Genomic DNA, 20,522 nt, shown 5'->3' on the forward strand with positions numbered 1-20,522 from the left:
CAGTGTACCTTAATCCAACTGACCAATTTTTGAGATTATAGCCATATTTATGGGACAGAACCACAACTTGGAAAATAATTGGAATCAATAAAGAGAGGACAAGTTGAACAGAGCAGAGCTTGCCCTGGGAAGGAAAAAAATCCCACATGCATTTACATGTACTTCAGATCTCCCTCTGAAAGATGTCACTTAGGAATAAACAGCTATGACACGAAATGGACACTTCTGTCCCCAAGTCCACTGCCGATTATGACATGTTTTTCATGGTTCTGTACAGTACAACATTTTTCCCTGAAAAAGAGGAAGAATGTACATCAAATTAGTCATTATTTGGGAAATTCTAAGGCCTTTCACACATTTCAACCAGCTGGGCTCAAAGTCCTTTTACTATATCTCTTTTGTGAACAAGATTCTAAAGAAAATCAGCAGCCAAAGTATCTGCAGGTTGTGTACCAGAAATACTCCATTTTCCAGCCAATTGCTCCAGCACCTGCTGAGCCTGTGGGTGGACAACTCATTGTTAATACCTGCAATTATTTAATTGTGTGAACAATCACATCTTCATTTTTGATTCTCAAGAGTGCTAATTCTTAACAAAAGGCATAAAGTGAGCTATAATGATACTTTTTCATAACAAAACAAATGGAACAGGTGGAATTCTGGGAAACCTGAGCTATCCAAGCACAATGAAATCCTATTTCAATATAGAAGGGTAGAAAGGCAACAGTGCCAGGGTCAGAACATTGCTTGCTATGAAATACATTCAGCTTATTTATATAAAACAATTTCATTCCCTTCTTTCCTACCCCCAAAACAACTGATGCAAGCAAACAGGAATGAAATAAAATGATGTGATTCTTTGGAGTCATTTCAGGAAATTGCAAATGTTTCTGAAATGAAAAATCCTTGCAAAGTCAATCAGCCGTTGCTGGGAGGTCAGCAGGGAGCTGTGCTGCGTCAGCCCATTTGCTCAGTGGTGCCAGGAGGTGCAATAATGAGCTGATAGACCAGGTTTAATCACAAGGATCTCTGTAAAAAAAAAAAAAAAAAAAAAAAAAGGCAAAAACCCCCCAAAAATTAAACTTCACAAAACCCAAAACAACAACAAAAAACCAAACCATAAAATTTTTCCAAACAACAACAAAAACCATAATTATTTCAGAATTATGAAAGCTTGTCTGAGATATTTCCCCATTGGAAAATTAGGCTGAGCAATGAATGCATGTCAGTCCTGTTCTCTGTTTTATATTCCATCTTATTGCATTAAAATTCTTGCTCATGTCCTCTAGATCAATTGTAAATCTACCAATGAATTCAAGAAAGCAAGAGAAGGCACCAAATCTGCCTTTTCTCAAATGTGTATAGTGTATTCAAACTCCAATTATTAGTTTCTAAATTTCAGAAGTTTTCAAACATTGTACATATTCACATAAATTGCTTTTGGATGTGAGTAAGAATAGATTCACAATTTGCTTCCTTTCAGGTACACAAAGGGCTAAATAATTCCAGGGGGAAAAAATCCAACAAAACTTTTTTGAAAGCAAAAAACCCAGCAGTTGAAACAACATGGATGTAGAGACAAATATAGAAGAACAAGAGGGAAGGAAAGAAAGACAAAAGCATTGTTGAAAAGCAAACATAGCTGAAAAAAGGTAAGATCTGTTGGAAAAGTGTGTCTGACTCATCACAAAAGGTAACATGTAGAAATCTGACCACAGATTGCCTTGAGTTTAGATTGGGAATCCTTTGAAGCAATAGAGAAGCAAAGAACAGAGTGAACCTTGCCATGCAACTTAGTCACACTTCTACAAATTCCCATTAAAACCACTTTTGCTAATACCTTTGACAGTGACTGAGTGACCTAAATCACTCATTCCTGACAATCAGCAAACATGACTTGGACCTCATTCCATCATGGTCTGTGATGGAACAACTTTGGAACTAGGGAGATGAAAATCTAGAAAATTATGATTTTTTTATAAGACATAAGCAAAAAGGGCATAAGAGCATCTGAAAGCTTGATGAAAATCTAATAGAAAAAGAAAGTTCTTCCCTCCAGTATTTTCACGGCTCTAAGTAAAATGGCAGCTTTGGAAAATCCAGCTAGCACACCAAATTCCTCCAGATATATCCTGACAGTATTACTAAAGAGGAAAGAGTAATTCCAAGAAAATAATCATCTAATCATTGCTTTTGGAGAAGTTACCCTAATTTCAGAGGAATGTAGTTTAATGGATCTTTCAATTTATTTTCATACAGCCAGGAATAATCTCTCATATGAGAAATTACTAAACAGATAAATTGACTGATTGTTCTTTTCTTTACTTGAGTTGAGCAACTTTGCTTGCTTAAAAATTCACCGTAACAAGCATTTTAGGAACAGAGGTCCTTGGAATGAAATTGTATTTTCAATCATGATAGAAATTTGAAGAGCCAAAGTAATTCAATTCAGGCAAAAGAACACACAAATGACTAAGGCAGTTATCAAATATGCATCATTCAGGAAAAAAAGTAAAAAGGTAAAAATAAATATAAAACACAAATCAGTTTGGAAATTAAAAACAATCAAAACTTGCAATGATATATGGATAAAAAAATAGGATAAAAATAACAGAGGAATGACAGAGCTCTCCAATTCCTTTTACTCACTCCTCACTGTAAAAGCTTGTGAGTAAAATGAATACTTCTAGGAAGCAGACATTTCTCACCATGGCTAAAGGGCTCCTTTATCACCTAAAATGAGATCAAGAATGGCCTCAACTGACAGATACAAATGCTTTACCTCTTCAGAAAATATTTGTTCTCAGACAGTTTCTGCATGTAGATTCCTTTCACTGCAGCATATACAAAGCTTACAAATAAATAATTTATTTTCTTGTAGCAACAGGCAAGTTCAACAAGTACCAAGAGAGCAGACAGGTGATAATAAATAAAACCCTGGAATTTTCCAAGTACACAGGACTAGACCGCGTATTTAAGATTTAAAGATCTGTGAGTATCAACCTTGTGAAAGGAACAGAACCTGGCTCAGCTTGGATAATGTTAACAGGTCAGGTTGGTTTTTTTTTCTTGTATAACATATTTCAACCCATGGACCACCTCTTGATTAGCAAGGTGCCTTTATGACTTTGAAATGAGACTGACTTACTCTTCATGTCCTACTCCAATGCTGAGATCTTTTTTTAACATCCTACAAGGAAACATCATCTGTGCTCTGATTTGAAACCTGTAAATAAAGATGACTGCCACCTGTTCAACTTTCAACTCTTAGCTGCCATACATGGTTGCAGAAGCAGCTGTGGTAGGTCTGAAACAGGAGGCAGCAGGAAAGACAGAACACACCATGCCAAGCTTGACAGAGGGCAGTAAGAGATTTCAAAGTTGTCCAGGTCCTGGAAGAATTAATTCTACCTTCTTGTTACCTGGTGAACTTTGGAAATATCACTGAGTACTGAAAATCTATCAAAACCACACTATTTTTCTTCAGTCTAAACAAAAGAAAGAACAACATGTCATTTATTGAAAAACTGCTTGAAATATGTGGTGATGGGAAGAGCATGTGGGAAGCAGAAAGAAAAATGTTAGAGCTTACAATTGAACGTTCTCCTCCTTTGCTGGTATCCTCAAAGCCCATAGTCACACACCTAAGCAGCTCGAGCCTCACTTCATGCAGATGAGGACCAGCTGCAGCATTCCCCTCTGAAAAGGAGCTGCTGTAGTCACCTCACTTTTACAGAAAGATGGTGACAAAATGAGAGCTTGAGCAAACTCCTACCCAGGTGCTCAGGGGAAGGATGCCAGTGCTGCCTCCTTGCCAGCCCACCCGACCTTTCAGCAGGTGCTGCTGAGTTTCAGGGAGCACTGGAAGGGACAGCCAAGCCCTGGGGCAGGGTGACAGCACTGAGCCCCTACAGCCAGTGATTCCAGAGTCACAGAGGAGCAGCACAAGGTCCCTGCATTTCACCTGAGCAAACCTAGCACTGGGGTACTGCAGGGGGCTGCCTGATGCTGCCGCTCTGTGTGAGTACTGACACTATATGTATGGAAGGCAAAACTTTATTCTAACTTTATTTTTATTATTAAAATGATGATTTTTCAGATTTTTTCCTCTAAAGACAATTTTCTCCTAATTTAACTGAAAAGAAGATTAAAAAAAATAGTTAGCAGCCTCTACAGTAGTGAGATTTTCTTGTTTTTTTAACATGACACCTGAGAAATCCACATGCAATTTGAAGTTATAAATCCAGATTATACTTTTGGACATGCAGGAAAAAAAAACAAACAAACAAAAAAACCCTCTGAAATTTCCTATGATAAAAGTCTTCCATTCCTAACAACATTAATCCACTTTAAACCTTCTGATGTAATAGCCTACAAAGCTAATTCCTAGCAGGGCTTGTCTAGGGGTTAGGAGATTTTGAGTGCCTGGAAAGGACCTGGAAAAAAAAAACAGATGTAAAGTGTGAAAACAGATTAGCAATGAGCATATAGGATAAAAATTGCTGATAGAGAGAATGGAAAGGCTGTAAGGAAGAGTGAAGAAACCTTTCAAATTAAGAAAAAGATTTCACAGCTTGAATCTTCTCCTGCAAATATCTCCCATCTTCTCCTGCAAATATCTCCCATCCTCTCCCTTGAGAGAGCGTAATTTTTAATTTCTTCCATCAAATCCCATTACTCCGCAGTTATCATGTTTGGAGCTCTCCCCAGGAGAAGGGGGAACAGGCATTTCACACTGTTGGTGCAATCCATTTCTGGGCAGACCTGCCAGCCACTGTAGTTTCTGGGACTCATGCCAGCAGGGATAAGTCTGCTTGTCAGTATAAATCCCATGTATACATAGGCCATAAACTCATGCCAGCCTTTTTTTTTTCTTTGGTTTTGCCTTCCATCCCAATTCAACAAAACTCCTCCATTAGCTAGTTTTCTTTTCCTTTTATATTGAATTGTCCTTGGAAACCACAAGAGTTTTTAAGTTCAGGGAAAGAAGAAGAAAAATACAGCATGGATTGGAACGGGTTTTGCAGATCCTATGAGATTTGTTAATGGTTCAGGAGGTTTGAAAACACCCAAAGTCAACAAGAATCCCTCAGTCCTGCTCTGGAGGCAAAACTGACAGAGCTGCATTTTATTGGGTGCTACCCTCACCTGGTGCAGTTTTTCTTCCTTAGCATTTTCCAGAGGGTTAAGGCAGTGGGGTTTGCTGCCAGAGCTGGGTTTTGTAGCTGCCACCCACACAGCAGAATCTGTTTGCGCACGGTGTTTGTGACATATGCTGGGACGTCTCACTCCCAGGATGGGGACTCTCAGGCAGTGGGGAGGAGGAGGAGGAACAGCAGGCCAGAGCCTTCTGCTTCTGAGTGGAAGAGTTACAAAGCTCCAAATGCTTTCATTTCTGTGTTTCTGAAGAAAAGGATAAACAAGGGCAAAGAATAGAGGGAAGAGGCAGTGGTGAGTAGGAGGGCTTTACGTGTATGTGCCTGCATGAGGGCATACATATGCATGTACATATACATATATATATATATACACACACTCCCAGCCATGAACAGCAGGCCAATCTCAGGAACCCAAGATTTCCTCACCTCCTAAATGTTACAGAGGTATGAATAAAAGAAAAATAAAAAACCCAAACAAAGCAAAAGCAATTTGACTAGAAATGGTTCAAAGCCAGGATCACTGCTGATTGCAATAAACTCACAGAAGTAGCTCTTTGTTTTCTCAGAGCTGTTTTAGTTGCACCAAATTTTATTTTTTCTACTACAATCCAATGGATTGTAAGGGGAAAAAAAAGTCTCATAGAAAAATCAACAGCAATTTTTTTCCATGAAAACAGTGAAACAACTATTTTTGAGTTGTTTCAAATAAATGCACCTTTGGTCCTTTCATTACAGTTGTTAAAGGAAAATGTAAGTGTTACTGAAGGTGGTTTACACAATGCACAACCCCCCCAGAGCACTTCTGGCACAAGGCCCAGTGGCATAAACACATACATACACATTTAATGGTATTACTCTAAATCACTCTTCCAGCACAACTATTTATATCTTCAAGAGTTCACAGGGTGACTGGAAGATCACTTTGTTCCCCACACTAAGAAAATCTAAAGCAAACTCATCTGATTTACAGACCTTTCCCTTGATCTTTTTGTACCTTACATTGTCACTTATGCTATAAATATTACACAGTTTTGAAGATATATCAAAGATTCAAGTTTCCCCAAACCTTCAATAACAACAATTTTTGAAGCCTTTTCATAATTGGAATTGCCCTCTAGGATCTCTCCTCATATGTTAATCAAATTTTGTACTAAAAGATTTTCTCAAAATATCCATTAAGACACCAGATTATTATATTTTTAGTAAATTACATATTTTGATGTTCTTTTCACAGAAATGGAGGGGTTCTTTTAAATTTACCCAGAATTACCATCAAAAGACTGAAGGATGTGAAATTGCAGCATAGGCTTTGTGGTAATATTCTTCCCACTCCTGCTATTTAACTACCAAGCAGATACAAAGACATGTAGGAAAGAAGAGGTGGATAAATAACAGGTTTGAGAAGGATTACCAGAGAGAACCCAGGACTCTGTCAAACTCCTAGTAAATGGCAATTACACTCCTGTAAAGAGCAGGGGAAAGGGGCTTTGTTATGGGTACAAGGCACAAGAATAAAGCAGGGAGCAAGAACACATAATGGAAGTTTTCAGTGGCAGGGAACAGCACTTCTGAACCTGGGAAAAACAACTGTATTCTATGTCTTTAGGTCAGCATTGAAAAGCTTCAGAGAACACACCTGTAAGAGCAGAAAGGCTTGTGCTGCAAATCAGGTACTGGAAAAGCTTCCTGCCATCCACAGCACACGATGGGCAAGGCAGCAGGGCAGCAGAGGAGAAGGAGGAATGACCAAGGTCTTGGTCAAGATAGCTTTGTTCACTGAAGTTCTACCTACCACTGTCCCCACAGCTCCTTCACAAAATCACTTTCTCCATGTGAAGGGGAAAGTGGGAACTTTCAGAGCGAGGTCAGAGCACACACCTATGCATGCCTGGCATTCACAGAACTCAAAAAGATGAGGACATGTATACTGAAGGAAAAAAGGGAAGAAAGAAAAATGATGTTGGGCGCTATGAGACAACTTCAAAAGGGAGGAAGACAGAACAGTTACACTTGGTTCATGACACTGGGGCATCCTGTTGGAAAAGCTGTCTACTTAATAAGCTTGCTCCATCTTCCTCTACCCACCACTCTGCTTCTTAATCTCTCAAATCCCCCTACCAAGGGATTCTGCCTCTTCCATTTCTTCTCTGCAATATGCTTAAAATCCTCTCTCTCTATTTTTTATCCTCTTCCTCACCTTAACTTGGACCATTTTCTACTATAGCTAAAAGGCTATAGTAGAAATATATCTGCAATCTGCAATCGCAGAAAAGCAGGGGAAGATGTTATTGTTTCAAGTGTTTTGCTCATCAAAGAATCTTCCAGCCAACCGCAGTTGCCTGGACTGGCTAGTGAACTTTATTGCAATGCCAAAGTTTATTCTTCTACTCCATGGATCATGGATAGGAGAACATCTCAGATGCTTTTTAACCATGTTTTACATCAATACATTTTCTGCTTAAAAATCTACTCAATGATTTTTACATTATTTTCCTCCTATCCAGCTGTAGCAAGACTGGATTGTGCCATTATCATTCTCAGATCTGCATGCTCTCCATTTGCAAATGAGCATTTCAAATGAGTGGGAGGTATGTTAGGTAGGGTGAGGACAATATCTTCCTTTCTATTCAAGAGCTTGCCAACAGAAGCATATGTAGGCTGGGCTGATTCCAAAAGTCTCTCGAGCATATGGAACACCCGTTTACACTGCACTCAGCCCTCCCGCTCGATTTGGTGTGTTGGCAGAGCTCCCACCACATGCATCTCATTTCACAGTGAAAATTCATTCTGCCATTATGGCTATTAGTCAAAGAAGCCATTGCTCAATATGATACCAGGAGCATACTTCTGTTCTATGACGAGCGATGCAGGAAGTTCTAGACATCAAAGCTAAAGTTACAAAGTATAACGAATGAGTGTTGTCATTACTTCTCATTTTCTGATGATGCTGACAACATTAGGTTCAACTCTGCTGACATAAATGAAGCCAAGAGGCAAGTATGGACATGAAGATCACTCCAGGCAGGTGCTAGTACTTAGAAAGTGAAATGCAAAGCGATCTATTGCAAAGCCTTTAATAAATGAAACTAAACACTTCTCAATGATACCAACCTTGGAAAAGGACAAGGCACAATTGGCAGATTGCAGAATGTACCAATCTGCCTGAAACTGTAATCTAGCATTATTTTCTGGAGCCTATATGTGCTGAAGTGACCTTGAAGTCAGTATTTTCCTCAGCTAGGAGTGAGCCAATGCCAGGATGTGAGGTGGGGATGTTCATACCTGAAAAATGCTTTTTTAAATTGGCTTTTCACTTCACTATTGTTCACTCTTTTTTGATGGCTCCCAAAATGTAAAATATTGGAAAATATTACTCCAGAGTTGAATTTAACCCTATAATTTTATTTCAGCACAGTGAAGTTCCTATCTGAAATTACTGTAAATGAGCATTCCAGCATGAAATCAGGCTGATGTACTTCAAATGAGAATCTGCAGCAGCCTGCTTCACATGGTTCCATACACTGAAGAGTATTCTTAAACTTGTAGCCTGCCATGGTTCAGGAAGGGCATTAGCTCACTATATCCTGGCCTGTTGTGGTTACCTTCTGTGCTGCAGAGAGCATCCTGAAGTTTGGGGTTTTTTGAGAGACAGAAACTCTTTTCAAAGTGCAGGTTATAGTGATCTATATTCAAGTAGGAAATGCTGACGAAGAACATTTCCCAAGATTTATGATTTTGCCCTCTCCAGCTTCCAAAGATGTTGGACGTATTTACTCTTGGCTCCTGTTTTCCTAAAACCTCTGGTTTTGCATGATCTTTATTTGCCCTCTTCTGGTCCACTAAAACAAGCAGTCCTGAGCTCCAATACAATTTCCTTTCAATTATTCCAATGCAGAAGGTGCTAATGGCAAAGGTTATGTTTTCTGGAATGAAGGAAACTATCTGACTGCTTTGGCCTTTGCTCTCAAGGCCCTAAAATCTGGTGAGGGAAAAAGAATTAACATGAAAATACTTCAGATGGAAATAACCTGGATTTGTGTAAGGGCAGCACTATGGTATCCTTATCATTTTTGCTTAGTCTGTTTTCACTCTTACACTGTCACATGAATGACTTTGTGTTCCCAGTATTTTCTTTCCCTAATTACATTGAAATATTGAGATTGCAAATGTCCAACTTTGTCATCTATTACATTCTCTGTCTTACTTGTGCTTTTTTTTAAAATGAATTCGAAGTACAAAAGGTTTTAGAAGTTCATGAATAAAATAGCATTTTGTACTCTCAAAGCTCTGCTCCTAAGAGGTTTACAAGATCTTTCAAAAACATTAATGAATTAAAACTTATTATAATACTGTGAGTGGTGAAGTGTGATCCAGTCCTTCAGTTAGGAGATAAGAGCTTGGAGAAATAGCTCGCTCTACTTTCCAGTGTCTCTTTGGCAAATCATTCAGTAGCAGGCCCAAAAAGATACAGAAGCAATTAATTCCCCACTGGAACATATGGTAAGTTAGACACCAAAACAGGAGCTCAGTGTGAAGTGAGGCTGCAGATCTCAGACCACTCATGCGTAAAAGGCAAAAATCCAAAAGCTGTGGGTAATGGGAACAGATACATCAATAAGTAAGAGACACTAGGGCACAAAAGCAAAGAAAGAAATAATATCCCATTCATAAAAGGCAGAAGCAATGCAAACAGAATCAAGTGATTTGTCATTACAGTAAAGGTTTGGAGAGACTTTTGGAAAAACACAGTAGTCTCCTGCTCCTTTATCAGGTGCTGATGTGTGTGGTACCTCCATAACTAATGACCTCTTCTATGGCATTTCTTATGTACCAACCAACTGCATATATCTGCCATTTAGAAGTGGCAAGAAAAAGAGATGAAACCAGTTCTGAATTGAACCAGTTCTGAAACTGGAGTACCAGTATTGAAACTCATTCCAGCCATTCCCTATGAAATGCTGACAGCTTTTCCAGCGGGAAGTCTTCTCAGTCAAGTAAGCCAGAAGATAAGCATTATGTAGCTTTATATGCCACCAGCTCCACAATGTTTGAGTGGCTGCAGAAAGAAAGGGTAGAGGGACCAGTAAAAGGAGAAACAATTCTAACTCTGAAAATGGGCTGTGCTTGCTGCTCTCCAAGCTCCTATCACAGTGGGACATCTATGAACTACTGAAAATAGGCAACACATCTGATACAGACAAAAGAAAATGAGCAGAAAATTGAGATGCCAAAGCTGTGTGGGCTGCCTGTTTTGGTTGATGATGATGATAAGATGGTTTCTTTGAAATGCTTTCTTTTGCTATGTTACAACAAGATTTGTTCCATATGTGCCCAATTGGAACTTTAACACCCCCCACTCACCGTCTGCAGAAGCAAACTGGGTTATTTCTCTCATTTTAACTCTGCTGTAGTTTATGTTAAGGATGTTGCATGTGAGCACAATCGATGCAGCTTGTGCCGAGGCAGTAAAAGGCATATTTAGAAGCTGTGCTTATTTTGTGCAGTACAGACAAGGAGCATGCAGGTGACACAAGAGTGCTGCATTAGCTTGGTGCTTGTGCCAGGTTTCTCTGGACATCTTATAGGTAAAAGCACAAGGCCCCTCTGAGTCTGCAGTTGTCTTGTTTTATATTAGTCTTGCATTTTGCTCTATTAGTGACCTAGACTTTTTACTTAACACCATACAGTATGTTTTCAGAACGCTGAAGGGAAAGCTTGAAGTTGTGTGAAAATCCCCAGCTCCTGTTCCTATTCACACCTACAAACACACAGACCCCTGATTGCTAGAACAGGCATGTTGCACCACAGGAAAGAGAAAGTGGGTATGGCCTTTTCTGTCAGCTTAAGTCCTGGGACACTGCAGGAATGTATACAAATATTACCTCCTGTGGCCTGCTGCCCCAACCTAGAGCAGCTCCTCTGTCTGAAAACGTGGTTTTTTCGAGGTCACAGTGGAGCAAAATCTGGTTTTGTGTTGCCAAGGCACTACTAAAAAACCCTCAGAACAAGCACTGTTGTTTGAATTCCTCTGTTCTCTAGAACTAAGAAATCAGAACATAAACCCACTCCATAACAGTATGTGATAATAAGATACAGCAATATTTCTACAGTGATTTGCAAGGTATTACGACAAATACTTTGATTTTCCAAGTGCAAGCTACTAAGTTGGAGCCTCGTGGTCTAAAGGCTTTCTGAGCCTTTTTTGTCCCATGGCCTGTGTTTTTTTTTTTCTTCCATATTTCTACAGTCCTTAGCACAATGGGATCTCGTTGAGTAGCAAGGGCTTGCAGGTGCTACTGCAGTACAAATAGCAAGTAATGGTGAAGTGTGTACACAGATTAGATTCCTTGAACCTGTAAATATAACCTGTTCTGTACCAGAGCTAAGTTGGGAGTCAATATCCAAAGAATAGTCCCACTGGAGTTTCTATATTTTATCTATTAGAGCATTTTATCCTTCAGCTGTGATCAGAGCTTCATGGGAGTAAACTCCAAAATAAGTTCAAACTTCTTTTGATTTTTTTTTTTAAACTCTCACATTATAATTGCCATAATGTTCCCTAGTGCCTGCCATTTTGTGCTCTAATGATACTTCTCAAGTGATCAAAGGCACAGAGCTAAGTACACCCTCTGGGGAAAGGAATGTGTTTCCCAGCCTCCTGCACTGCACCTTTTAGTCCCCTGTTGTCTTTATTATTGAAATCAGCCATTAGAACTCTGTGCTGCTCTGAACATCATCTCACACGGTGGAAAGGGATTTTTTTTTTTTTATTAAGCTGTTCAAAAAAGTGAGATAGTAATAACTTACTTATGAAAAGGCTGCAACTCCCACACCTGCCTGACAGATGTTTGTGTGGATGCATGGATTTCCACCTACTTTTACACCACAACTGAGTCATTTTCCTACAGCCTCACGAAACAGGCACACACTGCATGTGCACATGAGGGCCTGGGCATGTGTCACGTGTGTGTGCTGATAGAAAAACAAGGAGTGCAAGGCAAAACCACACAGATGCAAAGTGCTGCACTGCCCATGGTGGGTGCTGGAGGCAGTGGCTGCTGACCCAAGGACCCCCATCACCCTGGCACTCCAGCGAGGACTCACGGGATGGATCCCTGCAGCTGACTCATACAGAGAAGGCAGTGCCACTCACCAAGGCCTGGCAACCTCCCAAGGTAAAGCACAGCCCTCTTAGTCTGCACAGATCAGTGTGGTTTCATTTGTTCTAAGTGAGATGCAGAACCTCACTCTAGAGAAATACAAGCTGGAGTTTTCTCTCCGACCATTTAGCCAATAAGCCCCAGCTGAATTGGCTTACACACTAATTTCACAGTTTAGCCTCAGCTTGATATTTCATTCTGGGAGAAACTTACACAAGAACCTCATGGAAATCCCCCACACAGCTGCAAACATACTGGGACAGAGGTAACAGGGGAACTCTACCAAAAGCAGAGAAAAACCCACCTACACCACAACCAAGAAAGTGCTAAAAACCACATCTGCACTTGGAAAAACAAAGAGCCTCACATCAGGATCATTCTTCACAGGTTATAAAATACTTACTGTACATGCTATTTTGTTCTGACTACTCCTTTGAAATATCTGAGCTGTGAAAGTAAGGCAAATATACTTTTCATAGTCCATTAAAAAAGAGCCTAAGGAGGTTAGTCTTAAAACACTAATTATTTTTTCCCGTGGAAACTGGGGAATAGCTGAATAACAGGCTATTATACAACACCCTACACTAGCAACGGTTCACTGTGAGACTGAAAATTATTATTTCTTTTATGGATTCAGTATGTCTTCATTTGTCAAACTGATCACAGAAGTCAATAAATCAGAAAAGCTGTAGAATCTCTGTAAATATAAACTAAGAGCCGCAGCCCCTTTGACCCCAGGCACTTTGCATTACCAGAATTCCTGACAATAAATACAGGGCATGACAGCATCAGTGAGCTTTGTGGCTTCCCTATGGACACTAGCAGAGCAATATGCAGCATGAAGACATTATTCAGCACCTGTGAGGAGAATTATTAGCTCAAAGGAAGGAATAGAAAAAAATTAGACCAAAATCCACTTAAAGAGGATTAGGTAGGAGAGAGAACCTAGGGCACTTTGCAATCACAGGCTGGTAACCTTCATTAATCATAAGGGCAGAAATGCACAGTAGAAGATAAATTGTTCATGAAACCAAAACTTGGCCAAAATGTTAAATAATATATAACTATAGCACACTCAATACCAAAGCAGCACAAGATGCGTATGATTCTATAGGCCATTTGTGAGAAGATAAAAGAAAATGATGTCCCACTGGAGACTTCTGAAAATTAACGAGACTGTTGAGTATTCCCATAGCTGAGAGGGGTTTTTTCTTATTTTACAAGATGGATTGCAAATGTGCTTGAGCAAAATGCACAATCATTTTTATCCTCTGCAGACTTAAATTCATTGGTGTGAGATGTGAAGAGATAAGCCAGGTTATAGCTGTGAACCTCCAGTCAGAATGGGACAATGTATTTGAGCATTTGTGCATTTCCACAGCATTATAAATATCCACAGTATTTCACTGCAGGCCTTTGCTGTTGTTTTTTCTCTTGTATCTCTGTGTAATTAATTATAAAACCAATAAACTAGCCAAACAAAAAAGAAAAAATAAAAGCAATTTTCCTTAGCCTGTATTGCTGCAGCTGCTTACCACTGCCATTATTTTTTTACCCATTTTGTCCTTTTCCTTTCAATAACTATGCTCCATCCCCATTTTGTAATACTTCCAATTAAACTGAGTCAGCTGGGCTACTTGTTCTTCTGGTTGCTTCCTTATTTACATATCACCATTGATAACACTTCTAAAACAACCCTGGAAGGAGAGTTCCTTTGGTTTGTAAATACCTTATGTTAATGTAGTCTTTCTGAGTGATGCTTTGAGGTTTTTGCTAAAGGACTTCAGGCATAGAAACAACAGATGAAACACAAACAACAACAACGCAGCTCCCCTCTCCACCCCCATCTTGCCAATATTCCTCACACCTGACCCAGGAGGGTGATTTTCCATGGTACATTGAACACTGCACTAGCAGGGGCCAGCAAAGGTGCCAAATGCTACATGGAAAGCAGTCCACAGGAAAATTGACTGATCCTCCAAAACCTCATTTCACTTAAACCACTCAGCAACAATCAACCGATAACAACCTTCAGTCATTACTGTTCTTGTCCCAGAGTTGAATAAGCAGCTACTTCAAATCGGACGCTAAATCCACTTTCTAGTCAACAGATCAATTTGAGGTTCTCTACTGAAAGTGCACAGGATTAAAACAGAGCAGACATACTCAGCATTTGTCAGAAGACATGCAAGATAATTCTAGAGAACACTGCTTGACAAGATGAAATAAAAACAGAATGACAAAATATTGCTATTTATGACCTGTAAAAAATACAGAGATAGCTACAACTCATTTGTTAGTTTCTACCTGGTACAGCTGGTCTTTATGGATACCACATGAGAAGGTATCAGTCTGGCCCTGAACATAGAACATTTCACAGCAAAAAGCAAAATTCTTACTGAAAAGGAGCAGCAGTGCAGAAACCAGCATTGTTCAGCCCTTGGACCACTCCAGCTGCCTTGCCTCTACCCCACCAAAAGGCACAGCCCCCACAGAGGAACCCTGGGTAAGCTGTAGCCATGCTGGTAATGATTCCAATTACATCAAGGATGGGCCCTATAGTGAGGATTTTTTTTTTGTACAGTTTTTTGAAGCAAACATTCATATTTTATTTTGGACTAGGGATTTTAAACACATTGCTTTATGCTTTACTTTTAAAATTCTGTTCCCATCCCAAGAGTGAAGCTACAAATTAGCCACTGCTAAAACTCCAGACTTGCCTCTGGCTATCTCCTTATGAACGTAAATTTATTCCAAGACCCAGTAAATCACAGCCTCTTCGGGTATCAGTAAACAAGATCTTATTTAGTGGCCTAATTGCTCAATAAGGAGTGGAGGAAAGGGATTAATCTGCCTGCTCCTCCTCTGTGCTGGGCAGATGGAGATTGCCAGGCAGCTGTGTGCAGCCTCTACCCCATACAGAATGCAAAGGGAGTGAGTGAAAGGCAGTGGGATGGCTGCTGAGCACATGGGCTTTGAAGTCAGGGGCACAAATCACAAATGATTGCAAGCACTTGTGAAAATCACAGGACTATTACAGAGAGCTGAGGGGATATTGCACCAAAACCTGCAGAACCATGAGACAATATTGAAGGACTAAAGGCCCTCGAACCAACAGTGTTATTTAAATGTCCTAGAGTATCCAAATCATCTGGATGTAGCTAGCAGATATGGCACAAGACCCAGGGAAATCCAGAAATGCTGGGATGAACCTGGAGGCCCAGCACCTCCACTTAGGCTCAGAAAACACCACTGCAATCTTATATTCAGGCAACTGAATCTCATACGAGGAGCCTTGGAGGGACAGTGTGGCTCTCCATGCAGAGAATGAGGTTTGGTCTTGTCTGCAAGCTGTGTCTTGATCTGAAGGAGGTTCTTTATTGGACTGTACATGGACCACAGGTGTCTGAAGTAGGAAGTCAAAGGCAGCAGCATGCCTTATTTGCTATTTGCAACAGAACCAGAAGTTCCTTTGTTTGCCATGGGCATATGTATGTTTTACATGTACTGGTGACCTTTTTTTCCCCTTCACTGGCCATAGAGTCAAATCTAAAGAGAAAAAGTTTCAAAGTTGGAACTGAATGATTGAAGTAGAGTGGATGAAGAGGAACTGAGGAGTAAAAGTGACCTTCTTACTGACAATCCAAGAAATTGCCATATTTACTCAGTTCAGCAGAGCAAATGATGGCAAAAAGCAGAGCAGATCCTCTGCCAGAGCATAGCTGCATCACTCCACTGACTTCAATATACTTTAACATAATAGTTGTGTAGCTGGGCTCTAATGAGTTGCAGCCACATTACACCACTAAGGATCTTTACCTGGAGAAAAAGACTAAAACACCAACCAATTTAACAGACTTAGTTTCATTTTATCCTGATTTTGCTCCTGTGTAAATGCATTCAACATCCAAAACCACTAACAAGAAGTAGTGTATCTTTTGCAACACAGCATTAACACACTTACACAATCTATGAGACACTGGAGAGGGGTGAGGGGGGAGTTTCTGTCCAGCCACACCCCTTGGCAAACAGCAAGGACAAGCACTGCAGATTTTCTGGTTTGCTGTGATGTATGGCACCTTCCCCCCTCAGAATGGTGTCCAGTCCAGCTGATCCCTCATTTTGGGGTGGGCAGAAGAATTGTTTGCAGCCCTTATGAAGTGTTCCATTCACTCTAATATTTTGCAGTGATTAAAGGCTTTGTTTAAACTTGAGTTTAAACATTTTCCTTTAAGCTGTGAATTTAAACTCAGTTTTCAAATAAAACCCAACTTTTAAATGCCCAAATACTTCTTTTAGAACATTTCAACTTTTCCATATGCTAATCAGTTTAAACTATTTTCTGAATTCAATCCAGAACTGGTAAGAATTTGATCTCAATATTCAACTATCTGTGAATTTACTATTCATCAAGAGAAATTATTACTTCGATTTTGTTACCAAGAAACCTACAGGGGAAGCGTGACAGTCATAGGAATTGCATGGAATAAAATTGAAAAGAAAAAGAGATTTATAAAAAAAAATATTAACCAACATGGCACATGTTAGTCCCCTTGGCATCAAGAAATGAGAGAGGGGAGATAAAACCCACATATAGCGTAGGCACAAGGTAGTCATCACTGCCAATTACAGCAAGAAAAAATAGTTCACACTAAATAACAGAAGGACTTGCTAGGAAAATCAAAAGGTATGCAACACAAATAATAGATAATAGATAATAGCAACACTCTGAGAATTACAGTCATTTAATTTGCATGAAATCCTGAAAGATCCCAGCCTGACCTCACTGGGAGAGATGCGTCAGCAACTGCCAAGGGTACAGACGTAAAAAATTGAAATAATTGTAATTCATACTTCCTCTTCATTCTGAGAAACATAACCAGCAGATTAATAACTTGAGTTTTACCTTTGCAGACTTCGGGTTTTGCTGTTCTGCTTCAGTAGACAGTGCCAATAGTAGCAGAAGCTCATTTCTAGAAGTCAAATACTTTGTGTAAGTACCTAAATATTTAGAGGTTGTTGGAGCTTATGAAATGCTGAGGATGCTCAGTGTGCAGGTAGAAAGGCTGTAAACACATCCTATTCCAAAGTATTTTGTCAATGGTGGCAAGCAAAATGATGAGCACCAGCAGCAAAGAATTATTTTGCTGAAGGTTTGGGTGGTTCCTGTTTCACCAAAACTCTGCCCCCAAAATCCTGGACTTTAACACTGTGTCCTTGGCCCAAGTCTTCCTCCCCAGTGACCCACTCCTCTGGCAGGTAGTTTTAATTCATCCCTTCTTATCTGACAGGAGAGTCACCACCTTCCTGACACTGTGGGGCTCACCAGTTTACCCTGCTGGGGCCAAGGGCCTCCGAGAGCCTTCCAAAAGAGAGGGAGAAAAGGCCAGGAGCCGCCTGGAGCTGCGGGCAGTGCCCTTCCTGCCTCCAGCGTGGTGTGGTGGGCAAAGCCTGTCCTTCACAAGGGGCAAAGCCTGTCCTTCACACAGGGCAAAGCCTGTCCTTCACACGGGGCAAAGCCTGTCCTTCATACAGGGCAAAGCCTGTCCTTCACATGGGGCAAAGCCACCCTTCACAAGGGGCAAAGCCACCGTTCACATGGGCAAAGCCTGTCCTTCATACGGGGCAAAGCCTGTCCTTCACACGGGGCAAAGCCTGTCCTTCACAAGGGTCAAAGCCTGTCCTTCACACGGGGCAAAGCCTGTCCTTCACACGGGGCAAAGCCACCCTTCACACGGGGCAAAGCCACCGTTCACATGGGCAAAGCCTGTCCTTCATACGGGGCAAAGCCTGTCCTTCACACGGGGCAAAGCCTGTCCTTCATACGGGGCAAAGCCTGTCCTTCATACGGGGCAAAGCCACCCTTCACACGGGGCAAACCCTGTCCTTCACAAGGGGTAAAGCCTGTCCTTCACATGGGGCAAAGCCTGTCCTTCACACGGGGCAAAGCCTGTCCTTCACACGGGGCAAAGCCACCCTTCAAACCCAGAGCCGGGAGGCACTGACCAACCTCACATCATGAGCAGGTAAAGGGGGGCTCTGCGGGCTGTCCGAGTCTGTCACAGAGCCTGTGTCACCTGCCAGGGCCATTCCACCTCCTGAGAATTCACCTTGTCGCTTTTTTCCCCTGCTCTGACCAAGGGTAAGAGGGTCTGGAGCCCTCTCCTGCGGCAGCTGGGCCTCACGGGGCTGTGCGGGAGCAGGGGGCCGCGTCCTTTCCCGGCGGGATGGAGCGGCTCATGGCCTCTCTGATCCCCGCGCAGCAACAGCTCAAATCGGAGCAGCAGCACTTCCGAGACTGTGCCTCGAGTGCCCCAGTGCCCACGGGCCCGCTGCAGCCGCGGGCAGGGCAGGGAGGGGCAGGGATGCTCTGCCGGCTGAAGGAAGGGCCGGCAGGGCCGGCAGCAGCTGCGGTGCGGCTCCAGCTCCGGAGCGCTGCCCGCCCGGGTGGCGTGAGGGACGGCAGATGCTCTGTGATCCCGGGCCCTCCCGGACAGGGTCACCTCTCCTACGTGCCTCTGGGTCTGGGGACAGAAGGTGACCCCGACTGGGCCTGTTTTGCTGCTGGCAGCAGACCAGAGACTGTTCTCTGGATGTGCGCTGCCGACTCGAGTCTCAAGCTCGGCAGCTCCAATGTGCCTTGTCTCCTGACGATCAGTCTCATTCGTACACTGCTCTCTTAATGTGAGATGTGGTTACAACATGAGGGCCCAAATCCTTTTGTGCCCTTTTGTGTGTGTATATGTAAATACACATCTGTCCAACTAGACAGATGATTTAGCAGAGCTGAGAATGAAGAAGAAGAAGAAAAAGAAAGGGAAGTGGACTCAGTGTGAACTGAGTGCTTGTCTTTCTTGGGCCAGAACAGAACCAACAAAAGTCTCTGAGAATGATCTAATCTTGTCCCTAGGCCAAATCTAAAGACCACCTCTTCTTCTGCCATGCCTGAAAGTCGTTTGTCCATCATAATCTTGAAAGCCTCTGTTGGTTCATTCCCTGCAGCATCCCCAGGCAAGCAGCTGTAGTGCTGAATTGTCTATATCGTGCAAAATGTTTCTCTTTGTCTAAATTCACTTGCCAGAATGACACATTAGACCTTGTGCAACTCACAGGAGTTGTGGAGAAGCATTTAGTTTCTTTTACAGGTTACAGTAAAATACTTGTGTCAGTGTGATCAGCCACCAGAGTGCCCTGGGTACCCAGCCCCATGGCCACAGGTACAGGCTGCCTGTGTCCTGACTGGGTGGCAGCCCCTGGTCTCTCCATCATGGACAAGCATGCTCAGATCCCTCTCAGTGGCAGCTCCTGTTGCTGCCAAAATACAGCAGCAACAAGTACAGAGCAAGTGTTACCTGGGAGCCCCAGGATGCATATGACTTGCTCCAAAGGTGTCACACAAAATGGCAAAATTTGATTCCACGGAAGTCAGTCTGTGCTATGTACTATCCAAAAATCTATGGATTAATTTCATTCTCTCAGTCTATATACAAAAGTGCATCTGTAAAATCTGTAAATACTGCTTAAGACAGCACTCTATACCCATAGTATTAGAGATTCTGTGATTTAATAAGACTTTCTTTAATTTTATTAATATTGAGAATATTATTATCTTACAAATCTTATGTGTACTGTGATACTGAAAATTCCAACAATTTTTGACCCTCATTGTGCAATCATTTTTTAAATAGTTTTTAAATTGAACACAAACACTTTATCTGTATGATGGGGTTACAAAAATTATGGCTATAGTTCTTTTTGCTGAAAGCTTATGTGTGAGAAAAGTCACAGGGAAGTTTGGTAACTGGAGACATGTTTAATAAATATAAGGTACTGGTATTAAAGCAAACAGTTATTCATGCTATATTTTAATTTAAGTACTTTTTATAGGAGCAGTATGAAGTAATTCATACAGATAGAGCTGTTGAATGTCTGGTTTTGTTACTAATAACAAAAAATGCCCTTACATAAAAAGGCTGTTACCTGCAGGAAGAGGTTGCTATTAACCTACAAAGAAAGCAGAGGGTCTAAGGCCAAATTCCTGTGAAAGATCCCCAGCTTCAGTACAGTGGTCCTTGACTGCTTTCATGCCCTCATGTGGGAAGAGAAAGGCAGTGGTATTTTCCTGACCCACTCAAAAGGTGTGTTGACCTGGTACGTTTTGGTGAGCGGGGCTTTTGAGGACTGTGTGAAAGTGTCCCAATAA

General features: G+C 41.4%; 1 protein-coding gene across 1 annotated transcript in view; it reads right to left on the bottom strand.

The window, feature by feature from the left end:
• Nucleotides 1-17,272, bottom strand: part of SEMA6D (semaphorin 6D) — a 342,631-nt gene extending 325,359 nt beyond the window's left edge. Inside the window, exon 1 of the mRNA XM_077185497.1 lies at nt 17,226-17,272. The gene's annotated coding sequence lies outside the window, so the exon portion shown is untranslated. The remainder of the gene's footprint in view (nt 1-17,225) is intronic.
• Between the last annotated feature and the right edge of the window lie 3,250 nt (nt 17,273-20,522).

This window comes from Agelaius phoeniceus, chromosome 13, assembly GCF_051311805.1.
Source record: "Agelaius phoeniceus isolate bAgePho1 chromosome 13, bAgePho1.hap1, whole genome shotgun sequence".
NCBI classification, from domain to species: domain Eukaryota; kingdom Metazoa; phylum Chordata; class Aves; order Passeriformes; family Icteridae; genus Agelaius; species Agelaius phoeniceus.